We start from the raw sequence: 22,784 nt of genomic DNA, 5'->3' as shown, positions 1-22,784 counted from the left end.
GGAGGCTGAAGAAGACTTTTTTTTTTAAGCCTGTGTGTTGAGGCTATGAGGCTGGTATGAAATTCTTTGTCTGACTCCCTTCTGCCCTCCCCCAAGAACATCTGTCCAAGCTGGCCAATTTCAGACACATTTGAGCAAGGTGGCAGATGCCTTAGGATACTGGTTTCATGAGACCTGGGGCCCAAGCAGAGGGAGGAGACCAGTGTTGAGTTTTCTTTGGAGCAGGTGTCTTGTCAGATACCAAAGAATCAAGGTAATAATAAGGTAAAGCCCTGCTATCTCCCCTTCCCCAGACACAAGTGGAGGAAGATCCTATTTTCTTAGGGAGAACATCAGGATTAAAGTGAGTATGCTGGAAAAGGTGGGGGTCATCTCCCCCAGGGTTTCTTCTCATGGTTGAGGGAGTGTGGGAAACACTTTTCCCAAACATTAATGCCTGGGAGCCTTGGGAAAAGCTCTCATTTATTTTTAAATTTTAATTACTATTTAAACTTTGTATGGCTGCATGTTTCAGGAGACTTTGAGCACCCTTTTAGGAAATGTGTTTATGGAGGACAGGTTGTTTTACAGGGGAGTTTTTTTAGTGAGATTCAGAGGGGCAGTGTCCTGACGATGAGATATGCTGGGGATTTTAAAGTACAGTTAGACTGAATGCCAGCAATGCTCACAAGTGCAGACCCTAAATGCACATAAATGATTGTAGAACTTCAGACTAATGAACACAAAGTGCTTGTTTGTTTCTTTTTTATAAACAAAGAACACTGAAGGAAAATTAACATGATTGGGGAAAATAAGGAGATGAACTTGAATAGCTTGCTGCAGTAAATTAATTTTGTCAGCTTTAATGTATGTGCCAGTGACACTTCAGGTATAAATGAGGATTTGAGAAGCTCTTAAATCTGAAGATTGAAGCTGATGAAACGTGATATTCTTCCTGTATTTAAATTAGGCTTAGCAATTACTAGGTGATCACTAAAACCCTGTCTGATCCATCATTTCTGTGGCTTACTAGTCCTTAATTTCTCCACCTATTTTGAAGGAATTCATTGTTATTGTCCTGTTAAGCAGCTTCACTGAATTATTTTTGGGTCAGCATTGTTAGCTTTGGATGCAGGTACAAACCAAGATCTCTGCATGAAGAGAAAAGATGACCATATTTTGCAGACAACAAATAAATAGAGAGAGCACTCATCTTCAGTGTAAACATTTCAAAGTAATTTGATAATAACTCTCTTTGCTAAAACGAAGCCAACTCAAAATACTGTATTACATGCATGTTGCCTCCGTACGACACCTTGATGGAGAATTGGTTGCTGTAGATTTTCTGGGCCTGCTCTATTAAGTTTGGTTTGGGTTTCACTGACTGTGAGACCCTTTGTTTTTCACAGATATTTTCTCTGTATTCATAACACTATTCATGTCTCTGAAGAGAGACATAAGGGGGTAAATATCTGGTACAACCTAAATGACTGCATTGTTTGTTGGTACAGAATAAAAGCCTGAAGGTTTTCAACATGCAGTGAATAGATCAATGTGTATTAAGAGCAGAAAGAGCCTCCCTGGTTATCCAGGCTCACCCCTGCAGGCTGTAAGTTGTGAGTGATTCAGCTACCTGTCCTTGTGGTTGGACTTATTTTTCCCCTCTTGCAGTTAAGTTGGGGTACAGGACTATTTGGAAGCACAGTACTTTTTCACTCCTTTGTGGGGACAAATGCACCTAAGTTGAATAAGGGTGTGTTTGGGTAGCTTCCTCGGGCTGCAGATGCTGTACACAGAGGTCACAGTCTACCCTGTTCAATGCCTTATCCCACCTGGACATCACTGTATCCCCTGCCCTGTTTCAACCAAGAGAAATATGGTTAGCAAAGCATGGCTCTTCAGACTGCTCAGCTGCACTATTGACTTGGACTGAGACAGGCCAGGGAGTGCTCATCTCATGTGAGTGGCTCAGCTGGAAGACCTGAAGGTAGGTAATCCACAGCAGGGAGCAGCAGTGGCTGCCCTGATAGGGAGCAGGAGGGTAGGTAAGGGGCTGTTAACCTTTCCAGATAGCAGAGCTGCTGTTGAGAACAGATTTGCAAATAGGTCCTGGTGCCATGTGCCATGTTCACTCTTCTTTTGTGGCAGACAACAATGCATGCCCAACACAAGGCAATTTTTCATTTCAGCATATACAAATTTGCCCACCAAAAGGACAAAGGGAAACTTTCCCTAATAAATCCTTACCTAGGATCAGGATCTGCCTAAGGCCCTGGCCTACTGTCTCCAGAGAAGCATGCCTCCTGCCCAGGTAAATAAAATAAAGGGTTAATTCCCAGTGCAGCACTTAGGCCACTGTGTAGATCTGAAGCACTTTTGATTAGCTCCTTTAATCTGGATATGAAAATGGGGCTGCCCATTTAGAAACTGCAAACTCCTTGGCTTTGAGTGTTCACATCTTAGGAGAGAGAATTGCTTTCCCGCCCCCCAGCATTCTGATCCCTGGATATCGCTGTCTTCCAGGAGAACTGGTTGAAAAGTTAAGTTGCTGAAAATAAAGGAGGGGATAGTTCTGTTTCTTGGCACAGGCTGTGTGTTTCTGTCCAACTTATACTTCATGCTCCCAAGGGAAGCTGCAGCAGCTATCGGATGCCTCTGTGACAGAGAGCTGGGAGAGGCTGAGATGCTCTTGGGACCAGGCGCATCCAGCTGGAGCGCCAAAGTTAGCTGAGGATTTTCAGCTTGCAGTCTCTGTACACAGCTCTCCCGATGCTGTAGAGAGAGCTTGAAGCTAGCCTAAGTGAACTGGGCTTTTGGAGAGTCAAGGTTTCATGCTGAGCCCAGCACAGGGCACACGAGCACCACGTTCTTTGCTCTGTAGCCCATTTCTAATTACTAGACCCATTCACTCCTCCTAAGCTACTTATTAAAATAATTAGCTCAGAGCTCCTCTGTTACAAACTAGTCCAAGGGAAGAAGTCTTTTATTTGCAGTTGCTTAACATTAACAAACAAATTGCCTGTCCTTGCTCTTTGCAATGATAATCTAAAGACAAGGACAGCATTTACCATAAACTAGTTCTGTGCTAGTAGCTTTCAGTGAGACTTCTATCAGATGAAAAGATGAAATGAGGTTTTGCTCTGCCAGTGGGAGGCGGTTACAGAAACTGGCTTGTAAACAATGAACAATTATGCTGGGAATTAACTTGCAAGGAGAGGACCGACTCTTTTGGAATGTAACCGATGGAAATTAATGCCAGGCAAATGTATAAGGTTTCTCACAACCACATCCGAGTCAACCAGAATGCTTGGTTTTCCTTGTCCGTTTTGCAGTTGAGCTAGAAGTAGTACTTCTCTTCCAGCAAAATTTTAGCGTGTCAAGTCCCTGCTCAGTATAAGCACATGGATTTTATGGCCTTCACTGTATTACTGTAGCTTTTTTTTTTTTTTCTTTTTTAAGAGTGGAGGAAAAAGGAAAACTGTGAAAAAAGGAGGCTAATTAGAGAAAATGGGCTTAATTTGGAAGCCACAGGTACCTCTTTTATAAGCTTTTGTTGAGCTTTTGCCCACAGTAAATTTATACAAGCTTAGGATAGACAGTAAATCTCTGTTTGCTATGGCCTGCTTTAAATGGGGAGCTTTCAGCCCTACTTTGCTGACAGCTAAAGGCACAGATGAGGTAATAAAACCAACAAGTCCTGGGAAATGCCCGCTGAGCTGGGAGAAACATTTCCTCGGATCCCTTGTATTTTTGGGTCTATGTAGAATAGTATTTATTGTTTCACTAAGATTCTTGGTAGCTACATCACTGTGGGTTTAAGAAGGGCCGTTATGAGGTTTGATTCCTCAGCTCTCTGCTGCCTTCTGTCTTGCCACTCAGGCATTTCAGATCTCTTTCAAAAAGGCTGGCATTTATTATGACAATTTCATCTCACAGGTGCTGTCAAGCCTACTTCTGGAAGGTTTCATTGAAGAGAATTGAATGTTGATTGAACTGAACTGCACGAATTGAATGAAACGTGACCCGTATATACCTATCAATTGGATGGGAGTCACTTAAGTGAATTACTATTAAAAAGTAAAAATCAAAGCAACACAATCACATTTACAAATTGTAATTGTCTTTGATGCAGGTATCTAATTAGATGACCAGAATGTAGTGCTGTGGCTTGCACAATGCTGAGACTGACCCTGAGCAAACCCTGACAGCCTCGCTTTTCAACAGGGTCAGTTTACACTGAATGTGATGGGTGTATGGGCTCCTCTCTGTCACAGCCTCACCAGAGGACTGCCGGTGGCAGGGCAAACTGTAACATCCCACTACTGCTTGCTCGCTTTTACCCCACTGGGGGCAGGAATCATCTGTTGTGATCTCCAGCTGCAAACCAAAGCTACATCTTCACCCACCCTGCCCAAACTACACAACAAACTATACTTGAGCTGGAGAGATGAGAAATACCTCTCGTTTGCAGGGGCTTCAGCTGAGTGGTGGATGGCCCAGCATATGTCTCTGCCTAGACCTCAGTTGCTTAGGAAAAAGGTCTACTAAGACTCTTAGTTGATACCAGTCACAGTCTAGCAGCTCTGCCATTAACATTTAGAGAGCCTCAGTTAGCTCTCTGGTGTTACCTTAATGACTAACACATTAACAGCTCTGCAAATCCATGTGCAAGGAAATTACCTGCCTGAAAAGCACTGTGAAAATCTGGTCACATATGTCTTGTGCTATGTACCCAAGAGCTAAGACACAATTAGTGAATGCTTAGTGTCATTTCTTCTCCATATCATCACTATAAAAGTGGAGCAAATTGCACCTGCTGGATGGGGATGCATGGCTTGGTTGAAAACGGTATGAGATCTCCATGTGAATGTTTGTGTTAAATTTGTTATATCTCTTAGCAAATGTGCTGGAGTCGCAATGGAAGCAGTCTTGGCATAGATGAGGACTCTCCCCATCTTGTGCCACTGAAGAACTGGAAAGTTGATTCTGTCTGGAGAAAAAACCCAAAAAACCAAAAAACAAAACAAGCATATCTCTGCTAAATACTGAAATACACCTTCATCATTAGGATGGGAGTAATACCAGCTCCCAGATAAATCTGAATGCTGAAGAAAAGCTCAGCCACTGAACTTCAGCCCTCCACTGACATGAAAGAGTGAATTTCCTTTATGAACAACCAGAACGGCTGTGCTTCCCTGACACAATGGAGGTGGCACCTTCCCCATGCAGAAAGTGGTCTTAGCATGGCACTTATTTTATTGAAATGCCGTGCTCTTTCAAAAAGACTACAGGTCAGGCTTGAGCCTGAAGAGCAGATGTGGTAGACAGATAAGTGAAATAGAGGTAGTAAGGAGCTCAACAGTAACAGATGGGCTGAACCCATGCTCTGGAGGCAATTCAAGAGAAATAATCAGGTTAAAAAGTTGAACTAATGAAGATTTCTTGGAGATATGGATAAAACTAAAGTAAATCAATGTTCTTCTTTCTTTTTTAAAATTAACAATTCAATTAAGATTTCTATATCTTAAAAAAAAAAGCTGTTCTGGCAGTTTCTTTTTCTTTTTTTTTCAAATTAAACCTTTTCATCTGAGCACAGCATTGTAACCACTGTAATTCTGGAAAACATTTGAGGAAATGTTTGTAAGGTCTCAACAGACTGGAGGCCAGATTGATTTGGGGAAATGACAAATGACCATTAATCCAGGAAACTCTGGCGCTTTTAATGAAATGACTTAAAGGGCAGCACAAGAAAAGATGATCAAAGGCAGATCCTTTCTGAGTAACTACAAATGTGGAGAAAAGATAAGAAGAGCGAACAAGTGTCTGATTGCCTTTTACAATGAGATTATTACTCCGTGTGATCATTAGATATGAATGAAATCTTTTAATCACTGTAGATATGTCTGGTCATTGCCCATCGGGTGAATTCTAACAGAGGTGTTAGTGTAATTTCTTCAATATTAATAAAGATATTCCCTCCCTCACCAAATAGCTCATTATCTGTTTTGAGTCACAGTCTTGGCAGAGTAATGGGATGATGATGTTTGTCCGCTTTTGGCCATTTCCTTTGGCTAGTGAATGAATGATGACACCCTTGCCACTTTGAAATTCCTGGCAGAGCAGCAATTTACACTTTCCTCATTGAGCTACCTCTGTGCAAAGCTCATCCTTTATCCCCTGCTTTCTTTAATTGTGCATTTGCTATAAGACAGTTTGTGAAAACCTGAATCCTGAGCCATGCCTATATCCCAAGGGTCAGGCCTAAATTTGGCGTATATAGTCCCAGATTTTGGAGTCATGGGATTATGCTGCTGTTTCTGTCTGACTTTGAGGAGATAAAGTAAATTCCCAGCTCTCATGTCTGTGCTGGAAGCCTTAAAAAATCAGCATGTAATTAAGTCAATTATTTCCTCCCAAGACTGCAGACAGCCTCAAACCGTAACTCTGAAAGTGGAACTTCCCCTCTGTATTTTTAATAACACCTCAAAACAACAATGAGGATATCTTGGAGGGGGAGAAGGAGGAGATGAGGCAGCTTCTTATCTTTAACACCTGAGATGGAAATAGTAATCTGGGCAAGTAAGAGATTACACCTAAACCAGTGGAAGTAACGCTGGATACCAGGAACGTTGTAAACCGACGCCAAAGCGGCAGGCGGGCTTTCAAGCCCACAGCCGAGGGTCCCCAGCCACAAGCAGTGTGGTCCAGTGTGAACTGCAGGTATGGGGACTTTATGTATTCCTCCCTGACTCAGCTGAGTCCCTAAATGGTTAAGTTGTCTCGGGATTTTATTTACCATCATAGGTTGCTGTCCGTGGCTGGGCTCTGTCACACTGGCAACTACTGGTGTCTCAGGGACTATTGGATTTCTAGGTGCTATGGGGCCCTGCCCCATTCTCAGCTTTCCAATTTGCAGCTGCTCAGCTACTCCCTACAACTCGCTACTCCAGCATCTCTTTGCACTGTCTTATGTGAGTGTGCATTTCCATATCTGGCCATTTCTGATGCATATGACACGTGTCTTGTGCAGCTCTCTCTTAGGCCTCTGATAGATGATAGACATGCCGATTATTTTTTTTTTATCCAACTGCTATTCAGTTTCATTCCCAAATACCTCATTACACCATTTTCACAGCCACACTAGTTAGACAAGATGCTTCTCATGGTTTCTGAGCATCACTTCAGCCTGCTCCACTTCACTGAAAAAAAATATATCTCTCATCATGCGAATCTCACCGCTGCCTTCCCCGCAACTACCTTCAGTATTTCCTGCACCTCCCAGTCCCGGCTGGGCACTGAACTTGAATCCACCTCTGTCCTGGAGTGGAAGTGAGTGAGAGAGACAATGGACAGTGTCCCTGCATTATTGGCATTTGACATTTTGTGATAACAGCTCCCTCTATCAGCTACCAGAAGGCACTGAATAGTAATACTGGAAAAAGAGCCATCCCCTCTGAAAACCTGCAAAATGATCCTAATAAAATCAGTAACAAGATCTCGCATTGAAATAACACATATACTTCTCTTACATACAGTTAAAATGCAGATCTCCATTGACACAGTGGATGCCATATTCATTCCATGCTGTGGCCTGAACACTGACTTAAAGCATTATCTGTCCTTTTTCTTAGGGTAGTGCTCCTCATGTATTAATCCTTTTGAAGCACCAGCCCAGAAAGTGAAAATGTTGTGAAAGAAACGCAATACATAAGTGCTCAGTTGATTTAAGGGGCAGAACACAGAAATTATGGGATTCTGGATACTGCTTAATTAAAAGGATTACTGGCAGCAGTGGTTTCCAAGGAGGAATTTCCAATCTTAATTGAAAAATCAAATGTACTGGTGGAGGGAAGTGTTTTTCTATCATAAAGACTAATAGCAGCTCCCTTGCTTTACCTGACAGTTTGCCTTTGCCTCCTAAGATAATTGCGCTATTTTGCATGGATGTGCAGAGACAGTTTCACTGCTGAGCACAAAGTTGCCCTATAGGTTTGCTAAGTACTCACAATATAAAATAGCCTATATGGTGGAGCCTTATTGATCATGTACCATAAATCAATTATTTTTCCCTCCAGATGAGAGTGGAAAGCAATGATTCTGGGAAGGGACATTGTGACCTCAGAGATCATAATCATATAACAGAATTTGGAACTAGAATTTCTATTTTGATTGTATTTTTCTCCCTGATGTCAAAATCATCCAATCTTAATTCATAAGTAATAATTATTTTCACACTGATGATGTTTTAACACATCATCTCTGAGCTACATACATTAAAGTAGACCTTGCAAATGTATTTAAGCGTGACATGCCTCTACAATGTTAAAAGCTACAATCAACCTAACAAAAAAAAGTTGCTTTAACTGTTTGCCCTCACATAAAGCATTAGAATTGGACTCAGTATCTCCGGATAGCTATTATTGAAGCCATCCAGGAAAGTTATAGATCTAAATCTATCAGATGATAGTTTTGGAAGCCCAAAAGAATTTCAGAATTGTGAGGCTAAGTTCAGACCCAGCTCAGGGTTTTTTGTCGTTCATCCACTCATGGAGCAACCCAACTTTAGATGCAATGAGATGGCTCTTTTGTATATTGACATCAGGAAATGAACCAGGGAGGGCTAAACCTGGGAGTTCCTACACATTAACCTACAGGGTGTCATGCTGATTGATGCAGCAATGCCATGTCCATTACCCAGTCCACAGAAGGTGACACTTCAATGCAGACTCTATAAGAAGAGGGCAGGGAAAAATGTTTATGCCATGCCTGCACATTTTGGTGTTCAAAGTCAGGAAGGCAATGGGACATGTGTTTCTAATCTTGAGTTTCTGCTGTAGCCATCTTTGTGGGTATTATTGGGACAGTTTGAAGGAAAATAGTGGATGGTGTATTGTATGTGAATGTCATCTGCTACTGGGATGCTGCTTTTGTCCTACCTCGTCTCATGGTCATTCTCCCTTTACTTTCATCCACTTGGTTTTACATGCTGTTTTCACATCCTGCGATTTAGGTCTATCTATCTCAGGTATCAAGAAGAATTTAAGTTCTACTTCTTGATCAAGAATGTTAGTCATGTCCAGCTCTCAGGAACTGCTATTATTTCTAGTTGCATTTATAAGTAGGTTTATTCATATTTTCTAATAAACTTGAAATAAAGGTTTCTTATATTTCCTTGTAAAACCCCTAAGAGGTGCAGCTTGAGTCTGTGTAAAATACATGAAATGAGAAAATAGTTAATCTCTGGATGCAGCAGCCAACATAGTGTGAAATTCAACTCTGTAATGGCAACGATGTAATTCCATAACATTCCCACTCTTTATATAGATAAGCTTTTTAGCCACCGTTCTGTTCTAGTTATGCCAAAATCATGTTGTTCTAATTTCTGTTAATGGAATGGCTAACTTTCCAATTGAGTTTTGATTTTGTTAATAAAAATACCACTGCCTGGTTTTGAGCAGTAGGATCTGGGAACTGCTGCAATAGCAGATAAAATTTCACCTTCCTGAAGAAACACTGCTAATGCTTTACTTTTGGAAGAAATTTACCCAACAAGGAGTGTCAGGAGTGAAATGAATAAACCACATGAAACAAAATTAGTCAAATGGAATTAATGAATTAAAAGTAGAAGGTGGGAGGAAAAACATTTTATCCTATTGTGAGCATGTCTGAAGCTTCCCCATGGAACTGTGAGCAAAAGGGGGTGGGGATGGACATGGAGGTTGAGATGTGCTCAGTTCCCAAAGGCAACAGCTCATCGTTTTGTTATGCCTGGAAGATGCAGAGTCTCATTCCCAAACCGGTAGCATTTCCTCTTGGAAAACAGAATGAAGTTTTTCAATAATGTAAAAAGGAAATTAATTTCAGGTCATTTCAACTCAAAACCAAACAAATGGAGCCCTTAAGGAATTGGGTACCTCTAGCAGAGCTCTTTGTGCCTAGAGTTATCCAGATAACGAGGCTCATCAGACCTTCCACTGAAACTCTTATTTGTTGATGTGTACTTTGGGATAAACAGTACTGTGAGTAACAGAACTGTTGAAACCCTATTTCATATGATTTTTTTACCTCCTCTCAGGCTGCCTTGCATTATAAATAAGTTAAGCTTCTGATCTTGCTGGTGGTCAGCTGTCATGATGTGAAACAGCTGAGTGTTCCTCTCCTTTACTTTAAAGAGAGCACCATACAGCTGCTAATTTTAGTGAAATCTGGGAGTGCTGAACTGTTCTTAAATCTTCTCTCCTTTTTTTTTGTGCTGGAAATTCAACAATAACAATGGATGGGATGATTTCAGAAGTGTCACTAGATTGCAAGTATTACAAGGAGTTTGTAGTTATCCCAGCGGCAGGAGAAAATGCCAAATAGCTCTCACCCTACTGCATGACACAGTATAAGATCTGTGCTAGTGCTGAGACCAAAGTTCTCATAAAGAAAAAGCTCCTCAGTCTCTAAAGTATGTGACTCTGCTTCCTAGCCAGCTCTGCATCTGCTGTGGAGTTTCAGATGACTGGACTAATCTGAGAACTTTGCTCTTCATCTGACACCACCACGTAAAGTGAAACGTAAGTATAGATCTGTATTTGACACAAAGGAGGATATATGTCTGAATTAACTCAATAAATCTGAATCTAGTATATGAATTGGGTTTACTCTAAAAGAAAACTATTGTATTGGTGCTTTTAGCTGTTAATATATTTGGTGATAGTAATACATTGGATTTAATGTCACTTCTGCATCCTGCAGTGGAATTTTTTTTAGGTGTCTTCTATAAATTCTTGCTGTTTGGTTTCTCCTAAGCTCAGCTCTTTGGCCTACAGAAATTATTCTAAGATCTCTGATTACTTTAATGTATGTGAGCAATAGTGCTATTGTGTCTGTGTGATCTTGCAAAGCACTCTTGAAAGTTTGGCTTTATTTGGAGTACTTTAATATTAGCTCCTCTGCTGTTTGCTGCCAAAGTGACTGTTGCTGCCTCCAAGGCTGAAGCACAGTTTCTCACTTGACTGGAAACTGGAAAAGCTGAGGGACAGCTTTTCTTTGTTTTTCTTTGTCCCTAGACCTTTGTCTCCCCCACAGTTGTTCTTGATGTCTTCTCTCATTTTCCACTGTATTTTGACCTCCCTATCGCTTTGCTTGAAAGCTGCAGGTATTGTCTGTCCCTCCTCCCAGAATTTCAGCTTTCTTCACCCCAGCTACCAGGAGCTTATTGGAAGTCTGCTTTGACATTTAAAACTATTTCTGTTTCTTGGCCCTGGCTGTGTCTGTGATTTGTTGACTCATTCCTCTTCACAAGCTGTATGATCTAGTGATTAAGTGAAGGTAACTGCCATAGGCTTTAGCTCTGTCTGTTTTACGGAGAGAGAGGTAAGGGCTGTTGGGCTCAAAAGGAGGATAAATGTACCTATAGTCTGAGAATAACTTCATCCAGAACATGTTTTTTGTGATCTGTTATTGTAACAATTCAGTCTGTAAGCACTACCCAAACTACCCATGCTGCCTGAAGTGGAGGAAAGTGTTCCTGATCTCTGCCCATGTCAGAATCCCACCTCATCCAGCACATCATACTGGGAAAGCCCTGAAGACTAGGACTGAGGCAAATCTTTGTTCTGGGGCAGAGCCTTAACAATGAGATGGCAATATGTGATTGTGACTGACCAGTAAACCCCTACAATGGAAGAAGAGGGCAATAAGGTCTCCCCTTAGCCTGAAAGGAAGTTGTAGTGAGGTGGGGGTCAGTTCCTTCTCCCAGGTAACAAGCAATAGGACAAGGGGAAATGGCCTCAAGGTGCGCCAGGGCAGGTTTTGGTTGGATGTTAGGAAAAAATTTTTCACCAAAAGTGTTGTCAAGCATTGGAACATGCTGCCCAGGGAAGTGGTGGAGTCCCCATCCCTGGAGGTATTTAAAAGACAGGTAGAAAAGGTGCTTAGGGCCATGGTTTAGTGGTGGGATGGCAGTATTAGGTTAATAGTTGGAACTGATGATCTTAAAGGTTTTTTCCAACTTAAATGATTCTGTGATTCTAAGACTCAGTGAAACTGGGCAAGGGCAATGTGGCCCTGAAGGTCAGGCAATAATTCAGGGTGTGACTGACCACAGCTGTGGCAAAGAAGGGTGACTTCATCTCAACACAAAGGGGATGGGGGTGGGAGTAGGGCGGCTTTTGTTTTAGTTACAATTGAGTGGATCAACTGGTGGTGTCAGTGTTTCTCCCTGAGCTCATTAAATGAGTGCGACTGTCTCTCTGAGTTAGCTAGACCAGTGTAGGGGGAATGAATCTGTGGCTCAGTCCAACATGTAGGATAAAACCTAGACAACTAGCAAAATAATTCATAAGTTAACAACAGATTTGATCTGGCTTCAACCCATATGTTCCTTCCTGTAGATTGGGGATGCCCAGTGTCATTACTGTCAGCATATTACAGAGTCCAGCAGTGTTGGTACCGTGATTGAACCATGTATCACAATTGCTATATTTTGCTAAGTGTAACTTAGATCTGCATTATGTTTTCAGTATATTTTGCATCAATCCACTAAATCAGAAATCCCCTGTAACATCTTCAAGCAAGTAAACATTATACCCTCCATGTGTGGACTATCTGAAAGAATTTGGTCTGACAAAAAAAAAAAGAAGTCGGTGCTGGGCTCTGACAGTGATGGGCAGAGTCTTGTGAATTCAAGCCTTTTCCTCCTTCTGCCACCAAACTACTCTATAACCTTGGGCGTGTCACTTTGCCTTTCTTTCCTCTGGTGTTTTTAGCTCTTAGTTTTGTCACAGGATAGTTTTGGCAGTATCCCAGATATCTGGCAATATCCCAGTCTAATTAATTTATCTATACTTGTAATCTGCATACCTTAGGGAAACACAAACTAATGGAATAAAAGTGTATGTATCAGCGCAGCTGGATCCATATAAGAACTTATGCTAGCCTGGCCATGTAGGCAAAAGTCATATTTCTAAGTGACATGTTTTATAAAGCCAGTCTTCACTGTGTAGCAGTAGCATCTAGGATAGTAAAACTGAGAACAAGTTGTTCATCACCAGCTAGATCACATGCTTTTCGTTCAGAAGGCTGTTTAGGTAGCAAGGGGTGATATACCCTTCTGGCTTGATCCCCTTGAACCTGCAGGTTGCTGCTGTCATTGTGCTCTACAGCTTCCCAGTCCTTCTCCACGGTCACCTTTCTGAAATAGGTGGATTTTCAGCTTGCCATCAGAGTTTATGCACAAAGTTGGTGTTGTGGTATTGCCAGTCAGACCTGTTGCTGAGAGATGCCAAAGTAAAAGGTCACTTCATTTGCTATTTTCTTTTGTCCATATGCCCTGCAAGGCAGGATCAGGATTTAGCCTTAAAAATAAGTTCGAAGTGACCTTGTTCTAGAATGCTCTTTCATACGGGAATGGATCAAACCAGATTCGGTCTCTTACTTTACCTCATATTGTGTGGAGTTAACTTTTCTTTCTTCCCATTGGGAACAAGCTAAAAGGATCCCATATCACCTGTGTAGAATGCCTAATTAATTTAATGACGAAAGCTACACAGCACTATGTTTAGGGTGAGAACAAGAGGCTTGCATAGATGAGACTGGGAACGCGCACACCTTATGGTTAAAGATGGAGCAGTCCTTTAAGGGCAGGCATACAGTGTTAGTTTAAGTACTCAAAGTGATATTGTATAAGTGGGAGGGCAAAGGGCTATCAAGTTCTCTTACTTTGTCTTTGGATATACAATATAGTACCTGGATACATCCTCGAAACTTATAATTAAAGGTCTCTGCAGAATGTATGAAGGTTCTGCTTGAGCTTCCTGCATAATTCTCAGTGAAAGGAGAGGAAAAATTCCTTTGAAAATACATGAGGCGATGAATCTGTCCTCTCTGTGTGCTAGAGCTCCAGCAGAGCTGCCGAGGCCTGATGTCGTTGACGGGATGTAATACCTGAAGTACAGCATGATCAAATAAAATATGCAGAAACCAAGCACAGCCTTAGGCTCATTTCATTTTAAGCAAACAAATAAAAAACTGTAAGGGCTGATTTGGCAGTTGGAAACGGCACGGTGAAAACAGCATAAAGAAAGCCAACCTTAGACTCAGGAATTTGAGGTACCCAGAAGTAACTTCTGTGGCAGCAACAGGGCATGGATATCATTTGGTCCAAGCTTATGGACCACCTTCTGTGGTGGCCTTTATGTTTTTGAGGCTGTGGAGCATGTTATCCAGAACTGTCTGTTGAGGCTATGCTCTTTCAAATCTATTGGTATGGGTGGACCTGGGTGCCTGTAAAGAAGCTCTGTTGCATCTGTTAGGGCTGCTTGCAGGTGTGGGATTACTGTGTGCCTATGTTCATCCCTTGTGAAGAAGGCAGGCATAAATGAGTCATTTGCACCTTCCAGAACATCCCTAACTGTAACTGTGAACTGATCTCCAACATTGGTGCTGTACCAGCAGATGCAGTCTCTCTGGCATTTTTGAGCTCAGAAGGGAAGCACATGCTTCTGGTGGACTCCTTGTGATCCCTTGCTGTCTTCTGTGTTTTTCTCCTTTGTGTGTGCTTGCCATCCAGCAAGCAAATGCAGAAGGTACAGTTGGGCCTGTGGTGGTGAGCAAAAAGTGTACCTTTGCCATATGCAAACTGGTCTTATGGTTTGGGCTGTGTCGTGTCCCCTTCCCCCCGTCCCCCCCCTCCAAATTTGTGGCTTAAAATAATTGCCCCAGTCTTGTAGTTCCTTTGCTCTGATGATCTTTCTTATCCACCAACTTTTCTGGACCAGAATTTTGTCTTTCATCTTCAACAGAAACTGGATAGATTAATTAACATCTCAAAACAAATAGGCTGCTTTTATTTTTTTTTTTTCCACCTAAGTCAGTTGCTTGAAGCTTTTCCAGGAGCAGAACCTCCTCCAGTTATTACATCTTTTTATGCTGATCAAGGTTTCCCATCTTTGTGTAGCAGGATGCAGAGCTGGGAATAGAAGATTGTTCCCATCAATTTCTGTTTGATCTTCTCTTTACCACACTGCCGTTAAAAGTCTTCCGCTATCCCTGCTGTTGGCTACAGTATAAAATCACTTGCTGCTCACAGCGCTCTGCTGCTCTTTCCTAGTTTTTCTGCATCTCTTTTTCTAGAAGCTCAGCAATGGGTAGAGTTGGTTCAGCCCAGGAAGTTGCTGGGCTGGAGAACTAGAGTAAACACTTTAACCTACAAGGACACAGAGGACGTTTGTTTCCAAGCTTTTCATTTAGTCTGTCTCTACCCAAGTAGATCGTAAAGGACAAAACATAACAACACACACTGTTCCTGTACAGATTTTTTTTTTTTCCTGGAGCACAGCAACAGGCATTAGCCTAGGGAAGGCTGAGGAAAAAAGAGGACAAGCTGCTGCGAGCTGCCACAGTCCCCCATTACAGTCGCTGGCCCTCAGGATATTCTGATGTCTCAGTAGTCAAAGGTCAGCACACTGTCCTGTCATCTTGGTACAGGTGTTTTAGTGAGACTCTGAGCTTTCATGATTAAATAAGGCAGCCCTCCCAAATCTACATTTTCTGACCTGCTGGCTGTGTAAGAAGTGGTAAAACATGTTTTTGTGGTACCAAAGGACTTCAAAACTGCTGGGTATTTTTAAATCGCATGCTGCTGATCCTCTTTCACCAAGTGAAATAGTAGCACTTCCCACTTTGTAGACAATGGGAGTCTTATCACTGCTGCGTTAAAAGCAGAGTAATACCAAAGCTAAGCTGTTTTGAAAAACCCTTCTTGAGCTCCCAAGCTTTAATCTCCTGATCTTGCAGGTAATGCCCCATACATCCCTTCAGACACTCTCTTGCTTTAAAAGAAGTGATTCTTTTGAGTAAGCTTGTGCCTTAAATGTGAAGTGATGTGGGGCTGAACGAGGAGGGCTTACATGGACTCGGAAGTCACCTTTTCATTTTTTTCACTATATTGTCATAGTAACAACAATCCGCCCTTCGTGTAGTCAGTCAAAAATGATGACTATGTGCTAGCTATACTTTGCAGAGAAGGATGTCGCGTTGTTTATCTGGAAGGATGACAAGGCATGAGAAGTAATCACAGTGACTTGAAAATCCAAAAGTGTGATTTTGTGCATGGTGCCATTTCTGGTTTGCTTTTCACTATGTACCAGTGGCAGGAAAAAAGACATAATTAGAGCCATAAAGCATGGACTTCCAGTCCCTTGAGAAACACAGCAACTCCTTGTAGAGTTTCAGTTGACATGGTGATATTTAAAAGCAGCAATATAGGATCTCGGAAGCCATGGTAACTCTCACTGTACAGAGATACTGTAATGTAAAGCACCCTGCGGTAGCTCGTTGACAACAGGGCTCGAATCTACAGTCTTTGGCTATAAAAACTACTGGTTCAGTAGCGAAAATAATTGTTCTGTTATGCAGGCAGATGCATCAGCCTCTACATATTGCCTAGTACAGGCAGGCTCCCCTTTGAATGGGGACAGTATGTGTTACACCTCTGAAGCAGCTATAGATTGCTCCCATCCCAGGGCTGGAGAAGTAGTAGGCTTTGGTCAGTCTTGCTGCTGATCTGCAGCTGATCTCCTGCAAATATCACCAGTTTCTTTTTCTCACCACCAAGTCCCCAGAGCCCTTAGGCAAGGCTTTTGAACGGGATGTCAGCTCTGTGAGCTCTTGGAGAAACCGAGATAATGGAGAAGTTCGTGGTGGTATAGGAGCTGCCCTGCTGGGAAGCACTTGTGATGTGAAAGGCTGTCAGGGGCAGACGACATTAGCTACCTGACTGCGTGTTTCTGTTCACATGAGAATTACCCATATTGCCCAGTGCTGCCCTTCTGCAGAGCTGCTATCACAGGCCTACCAGCTACGTCTTGTGGAGGAAAGCGGTCTGCAAGGCAATGCATCAGGGTGCAAATCTGGAGTCTCCTGCACTCTATGCCAAGCTCCTCTAGAGGCTTACAGTGTTGTGTGGCTTTCTGCTCTCTGCTTGGGTCAGGATTGTACCCTGGCTCCACTGAAATGGGCCAGGCTTTCAGCCAGAGAGGTTTGCAGCAGGGATTCTGTCTCAGAGTGCTATGGAAAAATTTACTGGGGCCCCGATCTTGCTTGGAGATTCTAGATGCTATAGCAATATAAAGGTTAGTAATAATAACTCATTACAGACAGAGTAGCAAAGCTGTTCCCACGAAAGGTCCTAGAAGAAATCCTCTCGGAGGTGTATTTGACTGCCTCTACATACCTCTCCCTAGTGCAGAGCTGTACTTTCACACCAGTTTCTGGCAGACTTGAGCAATCAGTAAATATTTTTGGGCCCTTAAAGCCACAACTGCCAGGCTGTGCTGAGACTTCACAGATGTCCTTCTGTAGCCTGAGAGAAAACTGCATTGTCTCACTTGTGGTGTTTCCCCTGTCTTGGGAAAGCTGGCTTTTGTTTTCCAGACAGTATTCAAATGAAGCTGAGTGGCATTAGTGGGTTTTTTTGTCACTTTTTCTCATGAATGAATAAATGCAGTAATTTCAGATGTTAGGGCTTATACCAGTCTGAAGAAATGACGACAACAATAAAAACATCAATAGTTTCCCAAGTTTAGAGAGAAAAGACAGCTTAGTATTACTGCATGCTTTTTTCTGTTTACTTGTTTGTTTTGGACATAACAAAAAATGGTTAGATGTTCCCAACAAATGTGAATCAACCTCTGAAGTTTTTCCACACCTATAGTGGTGGTTGAGTTCATACTGGTGATCCAGTGACTGAAGAGATTCATGCTGTAAAACTCATAGGGGATTTTTTGGCCTTTTTTGGTCTCTTAAAGTGCATATTTTACTGTGCAGACAATCTGTATTTGTGTGCTGTTGTCATGGTTGCATAGGTATGGACTTTCCCATTCTGGAAGACAGAGAGGAAAGTTAACAGCATGTCACTGAGCAGGTATTACACAGGGACACATGCCCGCTAACGCAGCAGGATCCCGTTCTTCCTCTTCTCTTTTCTCTTCCCCAGCCCCTTTTCCTCCAGTTCTGCACTCTCATTTTAATCTGTTGCACATTCCCTGTGGGGAGCTCCTAGGCATTTACCACTGACCTAAGTGTTGATATCAGTAAGAGAGTTATCATTGAGATAAACAGAAGAGCCAGACCAGTGCATGGAGCTTTTGACAATCCACCTTGCATCTCCCCATTCCATTTCAGTATAAATCTGTACATGGCTTTCCATTTTTTCCTCCTTGCACCATTTCTTACCAATCTCCTTTTCCTCTGCAATATTTATCTCTCTGAATCTCTATCTTTTCTCTTCTGCTTCCCAGGGCTCTTTACTGATTTCTTTCTTTCATTAAGTTCATGTATGCTTTTTGGGGGGAGATTTGGTCAGGAAGCACAGGCTAGGTCAGAAGAAGAAGGGGAAGAATCAGAGGAACTGTGAAGGTCCTAGGCTTGATACAGAATGTAAAACTTACACATCCTTTGAAAGTTTCGGCCTAATATCTGTAAACCATAACCCACAGTAAAAAGCTGTGAAATAGTATCTCTTTGTCACAAGATCGACAGACCTGGAACAAGATCATTAAGTTGCACCCTGAAGAAATTGGCAGACATTGAGATAAGGGGAACTAAGAACATCAGCACCCAAGATAGGTGCAGAAGAGCTAATTAAAACCGCACATATCACAATAGGCTGCCACAAACTGAGCAGTGAGCTAACTCATGACCATACATGGAAGAAAGGCTCAGAGTTCATGGAGAGGACACTGAGGGACCCCTCTACAATGACCACTGGGGACCCCCAAAGACCACTGACTCAAATCACAGAGCATGCGTGATTGGGAGGAGAATGCATAAATGAATTCCAGGAACTCACTGTCATAAGACTGCCTTTTCCAGGAAACATGATGAATATATATATCTTTATTCTATATAAACTGTATGCTTTTGTTTATGCGGCATGCATGTTAGGTGGAAATATCGCCCGTGCATCTGGTGCACTGTGACTAAAGAATGCCTGCTTTCTAAAACTTCAAGATGAGTCTTAGAGAGTTTTTCACAAGCCTTAATTTTCAGTGTCAGGCTGAACCTAGACCTCTAGAGCTGCAGATACCACTTCTGTCCTTGTGATCCTGGATGGTCTTGAGCAAACAGCTGAGGGTCAGAGAACCAGCAGACTGCTCTGTCACCATCTATAAATCAGTGACACCATGTAGCGGGGCACTTGGTGAGTAACAGGGCTGCCAATGATTTCTCTGTCTGGACCCTTTAGGCATTTTTGTTTTGGCTCTTTGTAACAAAATAAGTGTGACTATAGCAGGACCTAGGAAATGTATAGTGTCCTGTGTTGATATGGGTAAGGTAGCCAGTGAAGACGCACCAGCAAGGAAACTAGCAGCCAGGGTACAAACGCTTTCAGCGAGATGCGTGTGTATTTTGGTGACTAAGGCAGCTGTCCCGGTGTGACTAGCAAGGCACTTACTGGTGTCTGAGACAACAAACTGGTTCTGCTCTGGGAGTGTGTGAGCTTGTAATGCCACGGTGAAGGAGCAAGAGGTGGAGATTTAGAGCAAGTGCTGAATGCCTTCTTGGTTTCCCTCATAAATTCATACCTGGCTAATGTGCCAAAGCCTACCTTGCTGCTATTGTCTTCCTGCTGTATCTCTCAAGGCAGCCCAGGGATGTTGGTGTTTGCTGCCAAGGTGCCTCTGGTTTGCTGTGTAAATACATTCCTTACATCTCTGGGGATGTATCTCTTTAAGAGCTTGGTTTTCTTTGGGTTAGCAAAGCAAGTAATGGGAGTAGCTGTGTCCTGCTGAGACTTTGAGGGGAATGGAGAGAGATAGAAAGCAATTATTCAAGTTAGAATGTGTGCAGAGCACTTTTATTATTGTTATTTATTGTTTTATGGTCACACAAGTTGTGCTGCGCTTCAGAGGAGGCAAAGCAAGCCATTGGCACAGCCTGTGTAAATCACCATGGCTCCATGATGCCGCTGGATTTACACCAGCTTGCTTTTGCTACATCATGGCCCTTGGTTTCAGCCTCGAAAGATTGCCATGTGCAATTTAAATGTGAAAAATTGGGGCAGCAGGCATGATGAGCAACAAAGAGGGGATGGGAAGGAAGCAACCAGGCTTGCTGCCTGATGCAAGAGGAGATGCTGCGTGGGTGGGCAGAGCAAAGAGGTAATAGCCTCTCTCTCTTTTTTTTTTTTTTTTTTTTTTTTTTTTAATCCGAAAAGCTTTGGTAAACACCTTGAGAGTATTCTGACTAACGTTTGCACTGGGAGAAGGAAATGCACTGGGAAGCAGGGCCTGTTTTGAAAGCTTTGAGGTAAAAATAACTTAAAAATTCCTGTTTGCATCAAAATAAGGTGGGTCTTTTCTCCTCTGCTAGCTTCATGGCTAGGTGTTTCATGTTATTTATGTTAAGGATAGGCTATTTAGTAGGCAAAAAAACCTTTTGGGTTTTTTTTTAAGTTTTATTTTTTCCAGCAGCCCTGTTGCAAGATGTTGCCCCTGTATCTCATCGTGCTGCTTTTCACAAATGGCAGCTGCTGCAGTGCCTTGCAGGTTCAACGCAAGACTATGGACCTGTTGGACCCAACTACCCATGGGTTTGGCCATGCTTTAGCAATGAGCATTGGGCAGTCAAAGTGCACTGTTTTCCTTTCCTGCTCACCCTGCCCGCACCGACAAAAAAGGGCTCTGAGGGCGTGGGTGTTGCCAGGAGCAGCGGTGGGAGATTTAAACGGCCCCTAGGGAGAGCGCCGAACAGGACGGGCAAACAGGGCCTGGTGCGGGCAGGGTGAGCAGGAGGGGCTCTGCAGCCCGCTTGTAGGTCTACAGCCCAGGGAAGTGCTTTTGGCCTCTGGCGAAAGGGTGGGCACTTGCCTTGGAGCTAAAACCCCTGTTCCTACAGAGAAAGCCCCTGAGACACCTGTTGCATCCACCCAGATGGAGCTGGCAAGAAAGGAAACATCAGTACAGGAGGTGGGTTGCAGCAAGTGCCCAAACCCTTCTCCCAATGAAAAGGTAAGTACCTGTACAAGGTGCGCACAGGTTGATGACCTGTTACATCAGGTGGCTGAACTGCAGGAAAGTGTTAAAAGGCTCTGCAGTATTAGAAGAGCTGAGACAGAGCTAGACAGGTGATTTCAGAGCCATACTCCTGTGGCGGACACCACCGAGAGGAGGCATCTTGGACCCTGGTGACTCACAAAAGCAGGACTCCACTTCAGCCTGCACCCTCCACCACCTCAAGCAGAAACAGATATGAAGTCTTAATGGCTGAGGACACCTGTGAGCAAGCTCTGCAAAGTCCCCTGCAAGGAGAAACTGTATCTGCAACACACGGCGGGCACCATAAAAAGAAGTGACAGGTGCTTGTAGTGGGTGACTCTCAGTTGAAGGGTACCAAGGCATCCATCTGCCAAACTGATAGGGAGTCACGAGAGGTATGCTGCCTTCCGGGAGCTAAGGTTCGAGATGTGGCCAAGAGAGTGCCACAACTTGTCAAGAGAATGGACTACTATCCATTACTACTATTTCATGTAGGCACAAATGACACAGAAAGCAGAAACCTGCGTAAAACCAAGGAAGACTTTGGAGCCCTGGGCGAGCAAGTGAAAAACATTGGTTTTCTATCTTTTCTTCTATTTTGCCAGTTTGAGGGAAGGGGGCAGCCAGAAATGGGCGCATAATGTGTATCAACTTGTGGCTACATAGCTAGTGCCATCGTGAGGGTTTTGGCTTCTATGACAATGGGGCATTCTTCAATGACTATAACCTGTTAGGGAGGGTTGGGATCCACCTCTCTAGATGAGGGAAAGTTAGGCAGTAAGCTGGCCAAATTGGTAGGGAGGGCTTTAAACTAAAGGGTGGGGTCCACAGTCGGAACACTCAGGCTGTTGCATCCAATGAGGGAATAAGTGTGACCAATCAGAGCAGCAACAAATGTGCCTTAGCTGCCTCCCAATTTAAGAACCAGAAGACCAACTGCCTTAAAGGTGGACATGGCTGTGGCAGATCCTCTTTCACCCCTCCAGGGAAACCTATGTGCTGAATTGCCTCACTGAAATGCCTTTACACCAATGCACACAGCATGGGGAATAAGCAGGAAGAGCTAGAGTTCTGTGAACTAGAGTTCTATATGTGGTCGCGGGGCCATAATCTCATCGCAGTTACAGAGACATGGTGGGACAACACACATGACTGGAATGCTGCCATTGATGGCTATGTACTTTTCAGGAAAGACAGGCCTACGAGGCAAGGCGGTGGAGTTGTTCTTTATGTGAAAGAACAACTGGAATGTATAGAGCTCTGCCTGGGGGTGGATGAAGAACAAGTTAAGACCTTATGGGTAAAAATTAAGGGATAGGCCAACATGGGTGACACTGTGGTGGGTGTTTACTACAGGCACCCAACCAGGAAGATGAAGTAGATGAGGCCTTCTACAGACAGCTAAAAGTAACCTCACAATCACAGGCCTTGGTTCTCCTGGGGGACTTCAGCTATCCTGATATCAGCTGGAAGGACCACACAGCAAGGTGTGCACAGTCCAGGAGACTCCTGTAGAACATTGATGATAACTTTTTGATGCAGGTAGTGGAGGAGCCAATGAGAGGAGGAGTGCTACTGGACCTTGTGTTGACAAATAAAGAACTGGCTGAGGATGTGAAGGTAGGGGGCAGCCATGGCTGCAGTGACCGTGAGGTGGTGGAGTTCCAGATTCTGCATGGTGGAAGCAGATCAATAAATAGGACCACAACATTGGACTTCAGGAGAGCTAACTTTGGCCTCTTCAGGGTCCTACTTGGAAGAATTCCATGGGTTAAGGCT

General features: G+C 43.1%; 1 long non-coding RNA gene across 1 annotated transcript in view; it reads left to right on the top strand.

Moving 5' to 3' along the window:
• The first annotated feature begins 17,856 nt into the window (after positions 1 to 17,856).
• LOC118453227 overlaps positions 17,857 to 22,784 on the top strand; it is a 7,048-nt gene continuing 2,120 nt past the window's right edge. The window contains exons 1-2 of the long non-coding RNA XR_004843130.1: positions 17,857 to 17,867; positions 18,979 to 18,982. This is a non-coding gene — a long non-coding RNA (uncharacterized LOC118453227). The remainder of the gene's footprint in view (positions 17,868 to 18,978; positions 18,983 to 22,784) is intronic.

The sequence above is a fragment of the Egretta garzetta genome, unplaced genomic scaffold (assembly GCF_000687185.1).
Source record: "Egretta garzetta isolate BGI_Z169 unplaced genomic scaffold, ASM68718v1 scaffold89, whole genome shotgun sequence".
In the NCBI taxonomy this organism is placed as follows: domain Eukaryota; kingdom Metazoa; phylum Chordata; class Aves; order Pelecaniformes; family Ardeidae; genus Egretta; species Egretta garzetta.
The sequence above is the reverse complement of the archived record's forward strand: the minus strand, read 5'-3'. Positions and strand labels throughout refer to the sequence as shown.